The sequence below is a fragment of the Lonchura striata genome, chromosome 1A, assembly GCF_050655825.1.
Source record: "Lonchura striata isolate lonStrDom1 chromosome 1A, ASM5065582v1, whole genome shotgun sequence".
Taxonomy (NCBI): Eukaryota; Metazoa; Chordata; class Aves; order Passeriformes; family Estrildidae; genus Lonchura; species Lonchura striata.
Window position 1 is genome coordinate 7,877,993 of NC_140741.1, and position 17,784 is coordinate 7,895,776.

Sequence of the window (17,784 nt, forward strand, 5' to 3'; positions counted from 1 at the left end):
CCAAGTTTGTACTGAAGGATGCAGGAAATAAAATTCATACTGCAAGTGAAATCTACTTAAATTTGAATTAATAGAAGTCTTAAAAGTCAGTTAAGTGTAGGGTTTAAAGCCATGGTATGACACGACTACCGAAATCTTGCTGTAATGAAATGCAATTTCTGACACAGAAACAAGGTGAGGCACTTTCAACTTAAGCAACATAACTGTTCCAAGAAATTATAATCTCAAAGTTTTATTCAGTGAGCAGCTACATTATTCATTAAACATTACCTAAGAAATTTCAAGTTGCTCTCCTGGCAACCTAGAAAAATCTGCAAGACAGACCAGAACTTATTATTATGAGGAGTCTTTAAACAGTTAAGCAAGATAAATGAGTGGGGGGAACCCATCACTTTCTAGAATTTACACTTGGCTGTGCTTACTTTCATATTTCCCCAGGCACAGAAGAACTTCTTTGCTTCTTCTATTCTCTATTTATAGGACTCAGCTGGATCACTTAAGTATTTCCCCTCTCTTGACAATTGTGAGCTTGGCTAATTTTATTAGAGCAAAATCTGAGGTAATCATAACACACAGCAATAGCTTATGGACTGAAATACTTTAAGCGTATTACTTAATTAATGGAATCATGGAACATGTTGGGGTGGAAAAAGCCCATCTCATTTCCATCCCCCTGCCATGAGCAGGGACACCTTCCACTATCCCAGGTTGCTCCAAGCCCCTTCCAACCTAGCCTTGGATACTTTCAGGGATGGAGCAGGCATAGCTTCTCTGGGCAACCAGGGTCTCACCGAGAACAATTTCTTTTATATATCTCACCTACTTTCTCCCTCTTTCAGTTTGAAATTCCCATAGTTTTCAATCTGAATTCCCACAGCTCTGTGGCATTACCATAGGCAGCTCCAAGAGAAGCCTACATCACTTTGGCCAACTGGCCACACTGCACAGAATGGACATGGAATCAAATTCCACTTCAGGAGGCGAGGATTCTTAGGTTCTCTATTCAGCTGATAATTTTAGGGAAACTGTTACAAACTTTGTACTTTCTAAACCACTAATTCTCTATAAGTTTTGCTGAAACTCACCTAAACTCCAAAACTCACTGGGAGAAGCAAGAAATGCAGATATGAACATCATAATAAATACGTTTCCCCTTGGAAGTCTAATAAAGGTCACTTATTGCGTTCTTAGAAAGACCCAGCAAAGAGATCTTCAGGGAAAACATGATTCTCTGCCAAAAAAACTAACAGCAATTAACAGAAGTCAGCCAGCAATGCCAATGGAAAATATTTGTTAGGTCAAATTCAATGTGGCAATGAGGGAAAAATTTTCTTTTTCCTGCTCCTGTCTTCCTTCTCCATGGCAACAATTTCTAAACCAGCACAACTTGCCATGTGTTTATTTATCTCCGTATTTTCAGACAGCATCTACATTTTGCACTTTCTGAGATGGAGTCTTTCACTGCTGGCCCTACAGTCACAAGCTTTCTCGGCTCCTAATGGCTACATCCTCCTCCTTCTCACTGCACCCTCAGCAACCCCATTGTGTCCATTTGCCTGGCACAAGGATGTCAGGACAGACTTCTGGAGTCAGCAGACTTGCCAAAAGCCCTCCCCTTTCTTCACTTGATCAACTTATTTTTCTCTCAGGAGGTCCTTCCACCCTGAATTCTGCCCTTCTTATTCACTTCTTGCTCCATTTACCCAGTGAGCTCTTTATGGTTCACTCACCAGAGTCACCTCACACACACATGGAAGTGCAACTCCATGAAGTTAATAGCTAAATATCTTCCTTCATGCTGCCCCTTAACCCATTTCCACAGAGTACCTACTAAAACACAATGGATCAGCAGGTGAAACCCTACTGCTTTTCAGGCTGACTGAGCTTACTCTAATCAAGACCTTCTAGAAGTACACTCATCCCTCCAGAAGGAACTGTACCATCATTCCCCCTATCATGGGTGATCTTAACCATTTCTTCTGAACTTACAAGATGCCTGGGATGCCAGGAACTGGTACTGAAGAACACAGAATTATTAACATTGGAAAAGATCTCCAAGATCATTGAGTCCAACCTTTGATCAATCACCACCTTGTCAATTAGGTGCCACATCCAGTTTTTTCTTAAAGATCTCCAGAGATGGTGACTCTGCCACCTCCCTGGGCAGCCCTTTCCAGTGCCTGACCATGTCTTCCATGAAGAAATTCTTCCTGAAGTCTTCCTGACATAGAGCCCAAGTTAAACAAAACAGCACCTCAGCACTGCTGCATGAATTGCTGTGATGAGTTCTCTGGGTTATCATCACACTGCTTATGAAGGACAAAGCCCAGCTTGCATTTCTCTTTAGAAAACAAAGTAAAAACAACAAAACCAAACCAAACAGATCTGATTAGGACGTTTTTAGTTTCCCCTGGTCCTTCTTACTTAAAAGCACACCAGTATCTGTGGATTCTGTTTCTTCACAGAAACAGAGGAGAGGTTGTGCAGTCTGGAGAGCCCCTAGCAGCAATGACTAAGGTAATAGGCAGGGTTAAGGATTTAGAACTGTGTGAGGGAGCTCAGCAAAAAGAACCTGGCCAGTTTTCTTTTCAATAAAAAGTGGTTGCTGGGATTTCTAATCTCTATTGATATGCAGCTGTGGAACTGTACAATACCAGGTAACATCAGGAGGCGAGAATAAGCACAATTACCTAGCAAACCTAAATCCTGGAAAGAACTCGAGGGGAAGTGCCCACAGAAAGTTTGTGCTAATCATAAGATAACAAGCAAATAAACATCTAAAACTGTGCAAAATTTAAAGCATTGATGATATGCTTTAAATAATAAAAACATCCAAAACATAGCTTTTAAATTAAAATCCAACTGCATGAATTTCCTCAGACCTAGGAAAGGTTTTATGAAAGAAATCTTTTATTATTCCTTATAAAATTCTTATTTATAAAAGTACAAAGTCAAGCCTACCAGGTGAGGTAAGACAGGCATTCACATCTCTCTTATTTAGTTATAACTGACCTAAATATTAACTTGTGGGTATCTGGAAGATTTTTGCAATTTGACAAGTGAAATGCATTGGACTTCATTTAGCCACCATTTTTTATTTCTTAGTCCAAGATATCAAATATTAAAGTATGTTTCCTTAACAACTACAATTCAAAAAGTAAGCCTTTATTTCTCTAAAGCCCAGAAATTCTCATTTTTAAACATTGTGCAACTATCCTTTGTAGGAAGCAGTCTGCAGAACTGCCAAACCTACATGGAACAAAGAGAAGAGATTGTATCAGAATGACATGCCTTCAAAAAGCTGAGTTTCTTTCCTGCCAGAGAGAGAAGTGACTAATGTGCATTGTAATTAGTGCAAAAAACAATACTATCTTTGCAGTTGCAGACTGGGAAAAACTACATTTTGATGTTCACACTGCAGTAAATAAAGTGGAAAAACTTCTGAGTTGGGTGATAGGCACATTTTTCCCCTCAAATGTTTAATGACAGTGAATCATTAAACACCCATGAGGTGAGGTCGTCCCCATTTTGCTACTACAAAGACTAGAATATTGCAGACTTCCCTAGTGATTGATAAATTAATAAAACCTGAACTAAGTAATTTTAACTTTAGAGTCCACAGGAATTGCATAATTCTGTTTTTCCCACTGTTCTCTACAGCAAGTGAGAGGATGCAAACCTTGCCAAAGCTTGATAAATTAATGAAAAAAAGAAAAAAAAGGAAAAAAAAGAAAAAAAAAAAGAAAAAAAAAAAAGAGGAAAACGGTTTGCCTGCAACACCCAGGGCTTGGATGCAGCAACCCATGTCTCAAGAACCAAATATTTATGAAGTAGAAAAGCCAGGGACTACTGTCTCTTCATGAAAGTGGCATTTCCACACACCAGCCCCCCTGCTATTTATTATCAATACTTCTGTCCTTTCCAGACATCCTGTCTCCACTTACATTCCATTTTCAGTTTGCCCTCAGTTGGCAAGCACAAGATGAATCCCAGCTCTGAAAAACCACTGGAAGAATTTTTTTTTTCCAACTATCAGACTACTGTATTTCTTCAGAAACATTTTTGAAGTATTCAACCTGAAATGCATTTCAAATACTTGAAGTACTGCTGTTCCAAATGCAAAGAAACCATTCAGATGTGGATATAAGATCCAAGTTTTATGTAAGGACAGATTTACACATGACTGCAAAGTAAAGAAAAAGAAGCCTTAAACAAGAAAGCAAGAAGCTGTACATCATAAAAATGTGACCAAGTGAGGAAGAGGAAAGAAATGGATGCACATGCCATGGTATCTTCAATTTCAAGTCTGCCACCCCACCAGTCTGAACAAGTGCAACACAGACAGCAAGGAAACAAGAGGCACTTTGTGCAGTGTGCGGCTCTGCAGTGGGGAAGAGGGATGAGAGATGAAAAGGATCTCTTGTAATGCAAAGAATGCAGCAAAACTCAAGGATGGCAGCAATACCACTGTAGAAAACTTGCTTTTTCCTGTAGTGACTCAATGCCCAGGCAGCAGGAGAAAGGTGTGTACCCAGCAAAGCTGAGACAGGCAGGAGAAGCAATGAGAACATTTTCCCTTGAGATTATTCCTCACCTCAACCAGAACTCAGCAGCACATCAGAGCAAAATTCTCCCTGAGCCAGAGATACTCTCAGAGAGCACCCAGGAAATACTCCCACCTATTAATGCCTGTCAGTAGATACCAACCAAAGGTGAAGGGCAGAAAATCATCAATGGAGTATTTTCTGATTCATCACCTGGGACACTCAGATGAAAAAGGGATTGCACTCTGCTTCCATTGCTCTGGAAGGGAGCACAAAGGTTTTTCAGCCCATCCGGCAGAACTATCTGCCCAGTGCAGATAGGTCAAGACATCTAAATCATGACAAACACAAGCCACACAACAGCTGAAGGATATTAATTGTCAGTGCTCACAAATCAACAAAGTCTGGTTTTGTTGCTTATCAAACATCCCAGAAAATGCAATATCACTATGCAGAAAAACATGAAGCAGCATTCCTCAAGTGAAACTTCTGAATTTTTGTCAAGTGTATTTAAGACTTTGTATAAGTTAATTCAATTTAAAGTGTCATTAGACCTACTCTGAACTTCAAAGAAAAAGTTACATCTATTTTTGTCTGCTTTTCATATTTAAAGTTTTAATATTGAAAGAAAAGTATTTCCCAAAGTTAACTCCTCTGATTCGGTGTCCACTTGTGCTGCCAGCATGAGTAAGTTCTGTTCCTTTTTTTCATTATTTTATTTATTGATTAACACTGAATAAAAGTGTATTGATTTTTTTTCTCTTAAAAGTACTAAATCTATTACTACTCCATTATATCAGTTGGGGAAAAAAAAGTTTTATTAAAACACACACTACAAGCTGACCCTGCCTTGTGGCCCAAAACAGACAGGAAAATAGAGTCACATAACAAATTACATTTGTGATGCTTAAGGCAAAAAACCAGACTGGTTTATTCAAAACAAGCGAAGGTAAATAAGTAACTCTCCCAGTGTGAGGATGGGCAGGCACCATCCTGATGAATTTCCAGCAGGCAAATACCTTCTGCTCTCATACAATAAAATCATTCAGAGACAGTAAGTCACATGACATGTTTCAAAGTGACAAATAAAGGAGTGACACTGCAGTCACCTGGCAGCTGGCCACAAACTCGCTCCACTGAAAGGAATTTATTCAAAATAGAGTCAACAACAAATTCTTCAATAATTCAACTTGGCAGAAGAAAACCTGGCTCAACACCACTACATTCCAAGCTTCCTGGAGTTCCAGATTAACATATATATATGTATATGTGCTCTGGTTAAGTGTCACCTGGGAAAAATAAGAGATCAGTGTCTGTCTAAATTCTGTGTGCTGGTTCAGCCAGCAGGACTGTCCCTACGGCTGGTACCACCCCCTAAACCATCACAGTCCTTTAGCAAGAGGCTGATGTTGGCTGAAGGCAGCAATTAATGCTCTGGAAATGTTCACTTTAGAAACAATCCACTGATGTGCATTAAAGAGACACTGCATATGCCTAGAATGAAGGGCTGAAAGTGCTTTAATGAATAACTCAAAACACCTCTCAAATATGAGGCAACTTAAGACAAGTCTGAAGCCAGACTAGTGAACACAGCATTCTGAGTGCTGTACATATGGACAGGTGATATGTACATGCTGAAAGGTGCACGTACCACCCTTCAGCATACAGAGTGCATTTTCTATATGTGCATTGATATTTCTACTAGTTGTACACTGTATTAAGGATAATGAAAGTATCCATCCAATGCTGCTTTGCTTCAGGTTTTCCTATAGTAAGATAAAGTTTATCCTTATCTGTACCTCTGATACACAGAGCATAAGACAAGATGTCATTGTGGCAAATGAACAAAGTATTTTAATTTATTTAGCTCTGTTGTTCCCTCAGCTGTTTCTGTTATCAAAAAAATACTGCTATAAATACTGCATTTGCAATAGGAGTGGTAAAATGGCAAAATTCACGCAGACGTGAAAAAGGTGGTGTGACTGCTATTAAAGTCTATCACTGAGAAGCTGATGTGTGCCCAAAAGGTAAATCAGCTTTAAACAATGCCTGTAAATAGTGACAAGCCAGTGAAGAAGATGGATTCTCAGTTTTTTCACTTGCTTCACCAGCCTCATCTACATCATAAAACAAGAACTCAAAAAATCAAACCAATATGAAAAATAAACCAATGTGTAATCTGAAAGCATGTATGTTAGTCTAAGTTCGAATATTTTTCCTGCATCAAGGATTCATCATGTTATCAGGAAAAACACCACCTGCTACTGTTTACTTTCCCTGACAACTTTTTTTGATTTTTGGCAATGTCTGAGAGGCCAAGCTGAGGACAACTCCTCACAGTGAATCACACAATCATTAAGGATGGAAAAGATCTCCAATAACACAGAATCCAACCTTTGACCAAGCACCACCTCGTCACCCAAACCAAAGAACACCAGCTGTTTCTTGAACACCTCCAAGAACGGTGACTCCTCCTCCCTGGGCAGCTCATTCCAATGCTTGACAAGCCTTTCAGTAAAGTAATCTTTCTGAAGTGAAGATCTGCTGCCCAGGATTGTCAGACCAGCAGAGGGGCCAAGGACAAAAGCCTCCTCTTGTTTCACACTTCCCAGTGGCAGGTTGGCTTTGGGCCTCCCTCTTACACAGCAGGAAGGTGATATCCATGGAGATCACACCAGCACAGGAAACTCAGCAGCTCTGCCCAGAACATAACTGGTTAGAGAAAATATTGCACAGAGCAAGGGAACTGGGATCTTGCTCAGATTTCTCATCTCAGGAAAAAAGAGAAAGAGCGATTAATTTAGGAAACTGCCCCAGCCCAGGGCTAGGTTGGACAGGGCTCTGTGCAACCTGGTCTCCTGTAAAGTGTCTCTGCTCATGGCAGGGGTTGGAAGGAGATGATCTTTAAGGACTCTTCCAACCCTGGTCATTTTGTGATTCTTTAGGTTTTAGAGTTTTTGGAATACTTTATGTGTAAGTACTTTCAGAAGGGAGCAGAGAAGCTCTTTCTTGGAGGGTTTTGGTTTTAACTTCTTACCTGCAGATGAAGACAGAGATGTCTGTTTATGCACAATCTGCTACTCCAGGCATCAGTGTTCACTCTGCTGACAAAGGCAGTTCCTAGAAGGAAAAAAAGAGAAATATTGTTATACATTAGTGAAACAACCTTCTTGAGGATGAAGTTCTATTCCCCCTCCTTCCTTTTAATGTTTTAGAAAAACACCAAGTTCACCTGGAACCTATAGATCTACAACAGCCTGGTACACACAAGCAGTACTTTATTTTTGAAAAGTTAGTTCTGAAGAAACGTGGAATACTGCTCTTTATTTGCTGCTTCTTATACATGGTGTGACATGTTCATGCTATAAATAAAGGGTGGTAAACAACATTTCAACAGCTTTCCAGAACATTAGAGAAAAAAAAAAAACAAAAACCCTAAGCACTGTATTAGGTAGTCACGAGCATCTACCACTGGTAAATTGTAAATATAGGAGATTGTGAAATAATCTTCTTTCCCAATTTTCTTTTTAAGGAAAATAATCCTCAGACTGGAGCGCTTCCAGATGTATAACCCTCCAAGTGTTCTGGAGCTGCACACCCTGACTCCCTCACAGCAGTGAATCACGAGCAATGCACGCACAAACAGCCAAACCAACTGGGCAAAAGGTAACAAATCCCAAATTGCTGATTAAGACTAATAATCAGCTCGGAAGGGATGCTTACTGCAACAATGTTTAACAGCATCATTGTGACAAACACTGCCTAATATTATGGCACAGACAAGGAGAACATGTGAGATGTGGTTATTTTTAAGCCTTCAACACCAAAGATTTTCTGAGTTATATTTTAAAGGAACATATCTATTATGTGTAACTCTACATGGAAACTTTATCGAGTGCAGCATGGAAAAACAGCTCTAAATCACAAAACTTTCCACTGGTATTTCAGCATCTCCTCTACCACCGTTGTCAGATACTGAATTTTCTCCAGACAAAATGTTTGTCTCCTAATATCTATCTGATGGAAACACGTAATAAGTACCAACTCCAGCATAAGAACATCATAAGAGTTCAGAAAACAACAAAAACCTCTCAAAGATCTGGAAAGAAGGGAGGTCTATAAAATACTGAACTATACACACTATGCATCAAAGCCCTATAGAAGTAATTGCACCTCTCATTATAGCCCAAACTCCACAACAGGACATTCAGGAGCTCCAAAAGTCTCAGGCACATATCATTTTCACCATGACTGACTGAATAGGCAGCTTTCATTCACAAATTGATATTAATTAAATTCCTGGGTTGCCACAATATGTTGTGATGTTTTGCGCTTTCCACTCTCAGACCCACTAACATTTACTAACTGTTCACATGAGTCTTTAGCTCTGAAATGAACAGAATAATTTTTGGTGAGTTTATGTCTCTCAACTGAGAAGCCGTAATTTAAAAGAAGGAAGATATGCTTATTAAATCTCCTTAATGTATTTGATTACAGTTCTGTTAGAGAACATTCCTTTAAGTTCTCTACTCAGGTTTATTCATCACCTAGTCCTAAGTAGGGTCAAACTCAGTAAGTCATAGAAAATGCAGAACATTCATCTAACTCAACACAATCACATTAAATCACCAGTGCTTGAGCCCCAGTTACTTACCCATCCCCACTTACACATGTTAGATTAGGAAAATAAATCTGATTTTAGGATACAGATGGTGAATTAGTTAATCCAGAGGGACAGATGCTTCAATTTTGCTGAGGGAGGGAGAGATAGAAGAGAGAGAAATAATCACCTCACCCTAAACTATGAAAACTCAGCTTTGAGATGCTGAAAGTTGTCTTCATCTACTACAAACTAATCAACTGCTAATACACAAATAGTAAACACTTCAATTAGTGCGGTGGTACTACAAATTAGCACTGTTTGTTAATTACCCCAGGACACTTTCTACAGATAAAAGTGGATTCTGAACCTGAGAGTAGAGTGGCTGTGATGCTGATCCAGCAGCAGGGACTGACACTCCAACAGAGCCGCATTATCTGCAGCTCTACTGAAGCCCTAAAGCTCCTCTCAGATCACTCTGCAAACTGAGTGGGAAGGAGTAAGGATAAGAGCCACATTCTGTCCTTAGGGACCCCTATTAAATCAGATTCCCAACATCAGCCACTTCCTCTTTGTTTTCCTCAAGCCATATGGCTTCCTGACAAAATCTGTACAAACAATAAATCCATTAATCAAGCCACTGCTAGAGGAAAAGGCTTTTTTTCCCCCCCTCTTCCCTTCATCAATCGAGACATTTTCATGGAGATGTTTTATGTATTTTATTTTATGAAAGTCCCAAGGAAAATACTAAAGTGGTCTTTGTTCTCACACTGCAGCCCCAGTTCAGTTCATAATTGTAGATGGAGATCCTCACATAAAATGCAGAGACACAGGAATAGATAGAAGCCAGTCAAACCAACAAGAAAAGAGTCCAGCCTAATTGAATCTTAGTAGGAATACAGCATAAATTGCTACCTAGGTTTGCTGGCATACTGTCTCAAAAAACCAAAAGTTACAAAGAAAACATAATTAAAGAAGTAGATAAAATAAGAGAGGCATTAAAAGCCTATTCCCACAAGGCTCTGAGGATATGCACACATGCAAATGCCACAAGCAGCTCCAAGGAAGAGTTTCTTTTAAGAGATGACACAAATAAAGGACTTACCCACATGCAGGGAACTTGGGGGGAGGGAGGAGCAAGATTTCTACCTCTTGTAGGTGGGAAACTCCCTTTTGAGCAGGTGGAAAGATCTCCCACTCCTCTCAAAGAAGGGAGAGGAACACTAAGCCCAAACCTAATCTGGCTCATTCTTTCACCAAATTAAACACACACCTGAGGGACTGCTGGAAATGCAAACTGCCTGTTTTGATGACCTGTTCCCATGGAGGCTTTTCCTAAAACTTCCTTGACTGAAATTTTATTAGTCAACAGTGCAAGAGGATTGGGAAGAACAAGAAATTACTTTCCAACTCTGGTGTCTCTTGCAGTCACATACTTCTAAAGCAACTGTGACCCTTCCACTCACATGGAAGGAAAACAAGATGGGCATGGTAACAAATCTTTTTACCTTAAATCATGTTTTACTTTCTTCACAGGTAGTCTACAGCTTACTGGATGACCAAAACTGTTCCTCAATTCATGTGAGCAAAACCAACCCTCTGTTTAAATGAAATACAGGAAACAAAAAGCAGCTTATGACACTGACAAAGACCTTACAGAGAAAGAGCATAAAAAAAGGTGCAAAGTTTACTTTTCAAAAGTTGGAGCAGGATTTTTTTATGGGGGAGGGGAGGGTGGTTGCAGTTTTTTTTAAATACAGGAAAGCAGCATTCTTGTGTAAAAGCGGGAAATCTTTGAAATTACATCCCTTTTGTTGAATTAAGTAACAATTAGCTACAAAGAAGAAACAAAACCCCAGTGCTTAGAAAGTTTGAGTCATTATCTCCAAGGAGACACATCTGTAATGTTAACAAGGTCAGAACATTTCAGTCAGTTCTTGTGGGTACTGGGAGATACAAGATGTTAGCTTCTGTTCCTATCAAGGCAATGACAACTCTGAAAGACTGCAGATATCACTTGGAGCCTACACCACTATGAATTATTAGCCTTGAGGCCATAGCCTAGAAAGATACCACATCATATCCACAGTACAGATGGATTTGTGGATGCCTTGAGGTAGCGATGAAAGGTATGTTTGTTTTGGACAGGGTGGTAAGGAGGATCAGGTGCTGCCAGATAGGGAGGCCTTTTACCACATCTGGGGCAGATGGTCCCAATTATCTTCTCATCACTGCTAATCAGAAGTCATCCTTCAGCAACTATATAATAACCTATGTAAAAATAAACCTGGGATTGCTGTTTGGCTTCCAGACAGAGGAGAGCCTGCCTGCCACAAGTCAATCAGTGAAGGCAGCATCCTGTCTTGGAGTCTCATTTACAAGCCTGTGGTATGGAGCTCTGCAGGTGCAAGACAGTGTCTTCACATCAGGTGTGAAAATGGAACACAGGTGATACTGACAAGAAAATTTAGGAGCACACCAGTGGGGAGGAAAAGGCAGCTCCTGCCAGCTTACTCCTCTGCCCTTTCTGACCCTACTGATGAACAGCATGTGCTGCCAAATTAACAGGACCTCTATAACCCTGCCTTGCTACTGCTCTCACGTACGGAGACAAAACTGATCCGAACTGGAAGCAAGATTTGGAGACTATAAAGAGCATCAAGCTCTTCATGTCTTCACTGACTGAAGCCACTTGTTCATGTCCTCCCTTGACTGTCGAAGGTGGCAAGTCATAATATGATCCAAAAAATTCATTGCCTCTCTTCCCTGAGCAACCTAACACCTCAAACAGAATTGAGAAAGGATTTGTCCAGCCCGGACTTCACTCCATCATTAAGTACCATACCCTGTGTTAGCAGGAGCAACAGTATTTACATCTCAGAAAATAAGGTGTTTCTTTGTTACTGCTATTAAGCTCTTCTCAGGAAGAGAAAAATACTGCTTATCTTCAAATTCAGCTCTCAACTACTCCTTATTTGCCCACAACACTGCATCCTAGTTCTTTAAGCTCTACTGTGGTGTTGAAAAGCAAGGGCTACAAAACACATGTTGACACATAAACCAAGAAGAGTGGAATTAAAATTATAAAGCAGCTTGATGTAAAGAAAAGTCTTGACTGGTCTCCAGAGTTCTGCCTGTCATTTGTCTCCCTGCAAGTACGTGAAGGGAATCTGCTTTCCAGGAACAAGATACTTGAATTCATTTAATAGATTTCTAAGCCTTTAGAGTTACAGTTGTTGAGAAAACAGAAGAATAAAAACTCTTGAAGTGATTTATTTTCTTTTTGTTTAAACAACACAGCCAAGAAAGCTGTGGCACGTGAGCTCAGAGGACATCAGAGCAGAATACCCAGGTAGAGCTGTTTGCTTTCTCTTCCTCTAAATGAACACTATTTTACAACCCCTATGATTAATGCCCATGGAACCATTACTCCAGGATGTAAAGGGAGTACTGATACAGCACAAAACCATCACAGCTCACCCACAGACTCACTTGCACATCCTACTCCCTCATCCTCATGGCTGCACCTGGAAAACACCAGGGGAATTGCACAGAAACCAGAAGCTTCTCTTGTCAGCAAGACCTCTTCGTTTTTTTCAGCACAGGAGGCACTGAGGTGTCACACTCACTGACACAAGGAATGCCTTCCTCCTCTTCCTTCAGCAGCCCTGAAAGCAGGATGGTGCCAACAAGCTGCTCATCAGAGGATTCCCTCCCAAAACACTGCCCTGGCCACACCGTTGTGGTTCCACACACTCAGGCTTACTTCACAAGGTCATTATTCAAGAGAACAACAGAGAAAGTCATGGCAAGAATTTGCTTTGTTGTTGAAAACTTCTTTTACACTCACAGTCAACCCAAGTCCGCCCTTTGATTTAAACAGAACAGCTCCCTTACTTTACATTCCTGTCTTACCTGCACAATTTCACACTTGACTACTAATTTTTCAAACACAAACTCTTGCCATACCTACCTATGACTAAGTATTTTGCACTGGTTCTCAAAAAAGCACGCATTGGAAAGCATATTTAAAGAAAACGAGCAAGAGACTGAGTAATACAGTCAAGCAACATTTAGCAGGAATCAGGATTAGGCCTGGACATTCACATACCCACTGACCTGCTTGGGTTGGAGGTTAGCTCTTGTTATTAATCCTAGTGGTTAGAACTACAGGAAGGCATTTCAAAGGAACAACTCAAGTTAAAACATGTATTTCATTATCATGCCCATCTCTGAAAAAGTACAGCTGGGCAAGTCATCCAGTATTTAGGCAATATAGAAGGGGTAGCACACAAAAATAGAACTATAATGACGTGGCATTTGTTTAATTTTGTTCCTTGAGGATATTTGATAGTAACTAAAAAATATAATGGAATAAGTTTCTGGTTTATTTCCATTTGTCTAGTTAAAATAATGTAGAACTAATGAAAAACAAACCCAAATCTCCCTTTCCAGAGGAGCTGTGGCTGCTCCATTCCCCAAGGCCAGGCTTGGATAGGGCTCTGAGAAACCTGGGATAGTGGAAGGTGCCCCTGCCCATGGCAAGGGGATTGGAACAAGACGGACTTTAAAGTCCTTTCCAACCCAAGCTAATAAAAAGAGTTTATGATTCTTTTAGCACTGAGCAGGTGTCCCTGCCAGCAGAATGACTGCACTGGTGGCAAAGCAGTGGCTCTCCGTGCAGCCTGCATCTGCGGTACTGCAGTACAGCCAGAACCCAACAGCCCCTCCAGCTCGCTCACAGTCGATATCACTATTCTCAAGTAAACAATGCTCCTCTTTCTAGGCACTGCCAGACAATTTCCATTTCCACCTCATATCAATTTATAGGCAATTCTTGAGAGCCTGTTCTATTTTTGAAAATAATGAAAGACTGCTGCTATCTTTGCAAGTACAAGCTCTTCTTTTCTGCTTCTGAGTTGTTTACACAGCATCTCTTTGTGTGATGATTTAGCCTGATTTTGTATGAGCACCAAGGTAGGTTACTTTGCAAAGCCCAAATCAGGAGCATAAAATAATTAAGATATCAGGATTAAACAGGAGTCATAAACCACTGTGAATAACCCTGATTCCAGACTTCTTAGAATTGCACAGGACAAAGCAAAGCACTTAAGACAGTGCTCTTAGCAGCAGCAAACCTGGCAGGTGACAGAGGCCTGCAGTGTTCTCTTTTGTGACTGCCACCTTGCAGGCAGTGCACTGCTGCAGCCTTCCATCTGATTCCACAAACTCGACTTTTCCCTGTTTCCAAAGCACACAACTCCACTGGCACTTGAAAGCAGAATTCTGAACTGTACCATTCTCCCTGCCTGCTCCATTTCTGTCTGGCCCACGTGGCACCCCTCAGTTCTGAGTGAACTGGGTCAGCAATCAAATCCCTATTTGTAAGACCCAGAAGCTCACAAAGAGTCCAGCAATATGCATGAGCAAATGAAACTACACTGCTGAGAGGATAAAAAGCAGCCAGTGAATTCCTCCACGACCATGCCAATGCTCATCCACAAGGAAAGGACATGACCAAGACAAACCATTTTCACTCGTGAGAGCCATCAAAAGCCCACCTCTTTGTTCTGCCCTTGTACACAAGGCAAAGTGCTCAAGGGCCAAAGAGATATATTATCATCAATACATAGAGATCTTTATTTGAGATGAGGTCTTGAAAACAACTTCATTAATGCATGTGAAATATGGGAAAATGGACAACAACATGTAGTTTTCTTGCTTGTGTTGAAACACCCTCAAAGTAACTCAACTTCAACATAAGAATAATGCAGCAAGTTTGTTAAGCAAGAATTTCTTTCAGGTAACTTGTGTCTGCAAATAGCTTTCATCTAATGAACTTCAAATATCTTTAACTGAAAGCACACAGTGGCTAATAAGAGGTAAAATACTAAAGTGTGCAGCTGTTACATGTTTCATGGCTGTAAAAAACAGTCACAGATGGCACCTGCAGAGCGCAAAGCCAGGTCTGAAAGTTTGCAGATTTCCAGCTTCCTCCACAAGCATTTGTCCTTGGGGAAGATGAATAGCCTCCATCAGTCCTTCATCCAATGTCCCCGTCCTGTGCCATCGTGGTCCCCGCCCAGAGTGTGTGAGGAAATATTATCAGGGTTATAATACACAATTTTTTAGTTACTAACCAAAGAAATACACATCTTACAGCAGCTACTGCTATTATATAATCACAGATTTCTTTCCATGTGGAGCTTTAATCTCTCACTTCATTATGTAGTCAAGAGATGGCAAACTTCCTTTTTCTTTCCTTACAATTACTTGTGAGTCAATGGAAGACAAAAACTGAGCTGATTTTTGCTGGATTTACTGCACTCTGTCCAAGCAAATTTAATCAACCCTCTGTGCAACTAATTCCAAGTACACTTGGACTTTGCACAGGTGCAAGTGTAAGGCAAATGTGAGAGAGAAAAAAGTTAATTTCTCTATTGCAATCCGCCACCTCCTTCCCAAACAGCAGGAAGTAAAGCCACAGCATTTGTCTCTCTTGAGACTTTAACAGGAGAAACCCTGCAGAAAGTGATCAAGGCACAGCAGTTTCAGAACTAATTACAATCTCTAGTTGGACACTTACTGGTACTTAATTAGCACCTAGGAGAGACACGGGCCAACTCATCATCAGCTACCAGGAAATGCAATTGATGCCATTAAAGTCTTTGAAATTATTTATTTGATAGTATAAAGGTACATAAGTTCTTGCTTCATCTACTACAAAACTTCATCTTTGTCATTGGCAACACAACTAAACACTTCAAAGAAGTGTTAATAATCAAGAAGAAAGCAACACTTTACTGTCCAGTTCTACCATTCAGCTTACTGCAACGACTGGTGCTGTCACTGTTAAATCCACCTCATCCCATCTCAATCCAATGGAGTTGCCAAATGTAAATAATTAATTTTAATGCAAACATTAAAACCAAGTTTTCTGATACAAACATGACCCCTGACAGTCAGTACTTGAATTCTCTGAAAAAGGTGTATTTTTGGGGGTGACATGCAAGGAATGGGATAGGAGACAAGGAAAAGCTACTTTAAGAGACGACTGCTCAAGTCTACTAGCTCAAATAAAAAAAGGAAAGCAACCCCAAAAAGGTTTTTAACAACAAAGAAGATAATGAGCTGGTCAAAAAATACCTCGTACAGCAAAGTGAAAATAAATGTATAAAGCTTAGTGGTATCCCTGCCTGTGGCAGGGGGTTTAGACCAAGATCTTGAAGTTCCCTTCCAAACTAAACCAGTCTGTGATTCTAGATAACCAGATTCTCCAAGCACTGGAACAGTGAAACAAGAGAAAAATCTTCATATACAAAAACTTTTTCTTCACAAGATCTTCAAAGCAGGGAATCCATTCTTTTTTAAATTTTCCTGACTAATAAAGTCCTCACATTAACCCCAGAGTCAGACCAAGGCAGAAGTCAACACTTTTATTCAAAGACCCTTTCTTACAGTTTAACAACCAGTTACTTATTTACTTTTTTGTTTGCTTGGTTTTGGTAGGGGACTGTCAGACTCATTACCTAAAATTAAGCATTCAACATACGCCAGACAAAATGGAAAGATTTCTTCAGAGTTCAAAACCAGGACTGAGATCCTGCTGCCATTAGCAGAAAAAACAGGGAAATAATCAAGATATAGAAGAAAAGCAGCAATAAAGCCCATTGTGCCTGTTAAGCTGTTTTCAGACTTCCGTGAAGTATCTCCTGATTTAGAACAGTGGCCAGCAAACCCCCCAAATTCCCTTTGAAAAGGGCCCATGCACTGTAACAACATGTGGGAGGTCCAACTGCAGTTCAAAGCCAGAGAGCTGCAAACACACAGGACCAACATGTTGTAAAGATGTACTGATACCTTTCAGAGTCCTGCTCAGTCAAGGGAAACCTGAAGCCCAGTGGCCAAAAAATAGGCTGTCCTGGTCTGCAGATACACAACACCAAGTCTGGCTCTTTTGATGACTGCCATTTTTTTAGTGTGTTTTTATCAAAACTCTTCTTTCATCTAGACACCATTTTATAAATTCTCCTCATCCCCAAGCATAATTGTTTGCAAAACTGCAAACGTTTTGTTAAAGGCATTACAGGTCTAATTCACAGTATCACAGAGTGGATTGGAATGGAAAGGACCCTAAAGATCATCCTATCCCAGCCCCCTGCCGTGGGCAGGGACACCTTCCCCTATCCCAGCTTGCTCAGAGCTACATCCAGCCTGGCCTTGGACACTTCCAGGGATCCAGGGGCAGCCACAGCTGCTCTGGGCAGCCTGTGCCAGAGCCTCAGCACCCTCACAGGGACAATTGCTTCCTAATATCTAATCTAAACTTGCTCTCTGTCACTATGAACCCATTCCCCTTGTCCTGTCACTGAACAATCCCAGTTCCCTCAGCCTTTCTTCCCAGCAGAGCTGCTCCATCCCTCTGATCCCCTTGGTGTCCCTGCTCTGGCCTGGCTCCAGCAGTTCCCTGTCCTTCCTGTGCTGGGATTTGGAGTTGACTTTAACTAACACTGACTCAGATCCAATCCAAATTACACCAATGCTGATGAGTTCTCACATTTTCAATTTCCAGAATTTCAATGAAAACCTAAAAACAGCTAATTAAAGTTTTAGTTAGGATAGCTTCTTCCCTGGGGGCAA

The 17,784-nt window shown here is 40.6% G+C and overlaps 1 protein-coding gene across 4 annotated transcripts in view; it reads right to left on the reverse strand.

The window, feature by feature from the left end:
* Positions 1–17,784, reverse strand: part of RASSF8 (Ras association domain family member 8) — a 73,539-nt gene that overhangs the window by 30,001 nt on the left and 25,754 nt on the right. For all 4 annotated transcript variants that reach the window (XM_077783180.2, XM_077783182.2, XM_085569678.1 and 1 more), the window contains exon 2: positions 7,582–7,664. The gene's annotated coding sequence lies outside the window, so the exon portion shown is untranslated. The remainder of the gene's footprint in view (positions 1–7,581; positions 7,665–17,784) is intronic.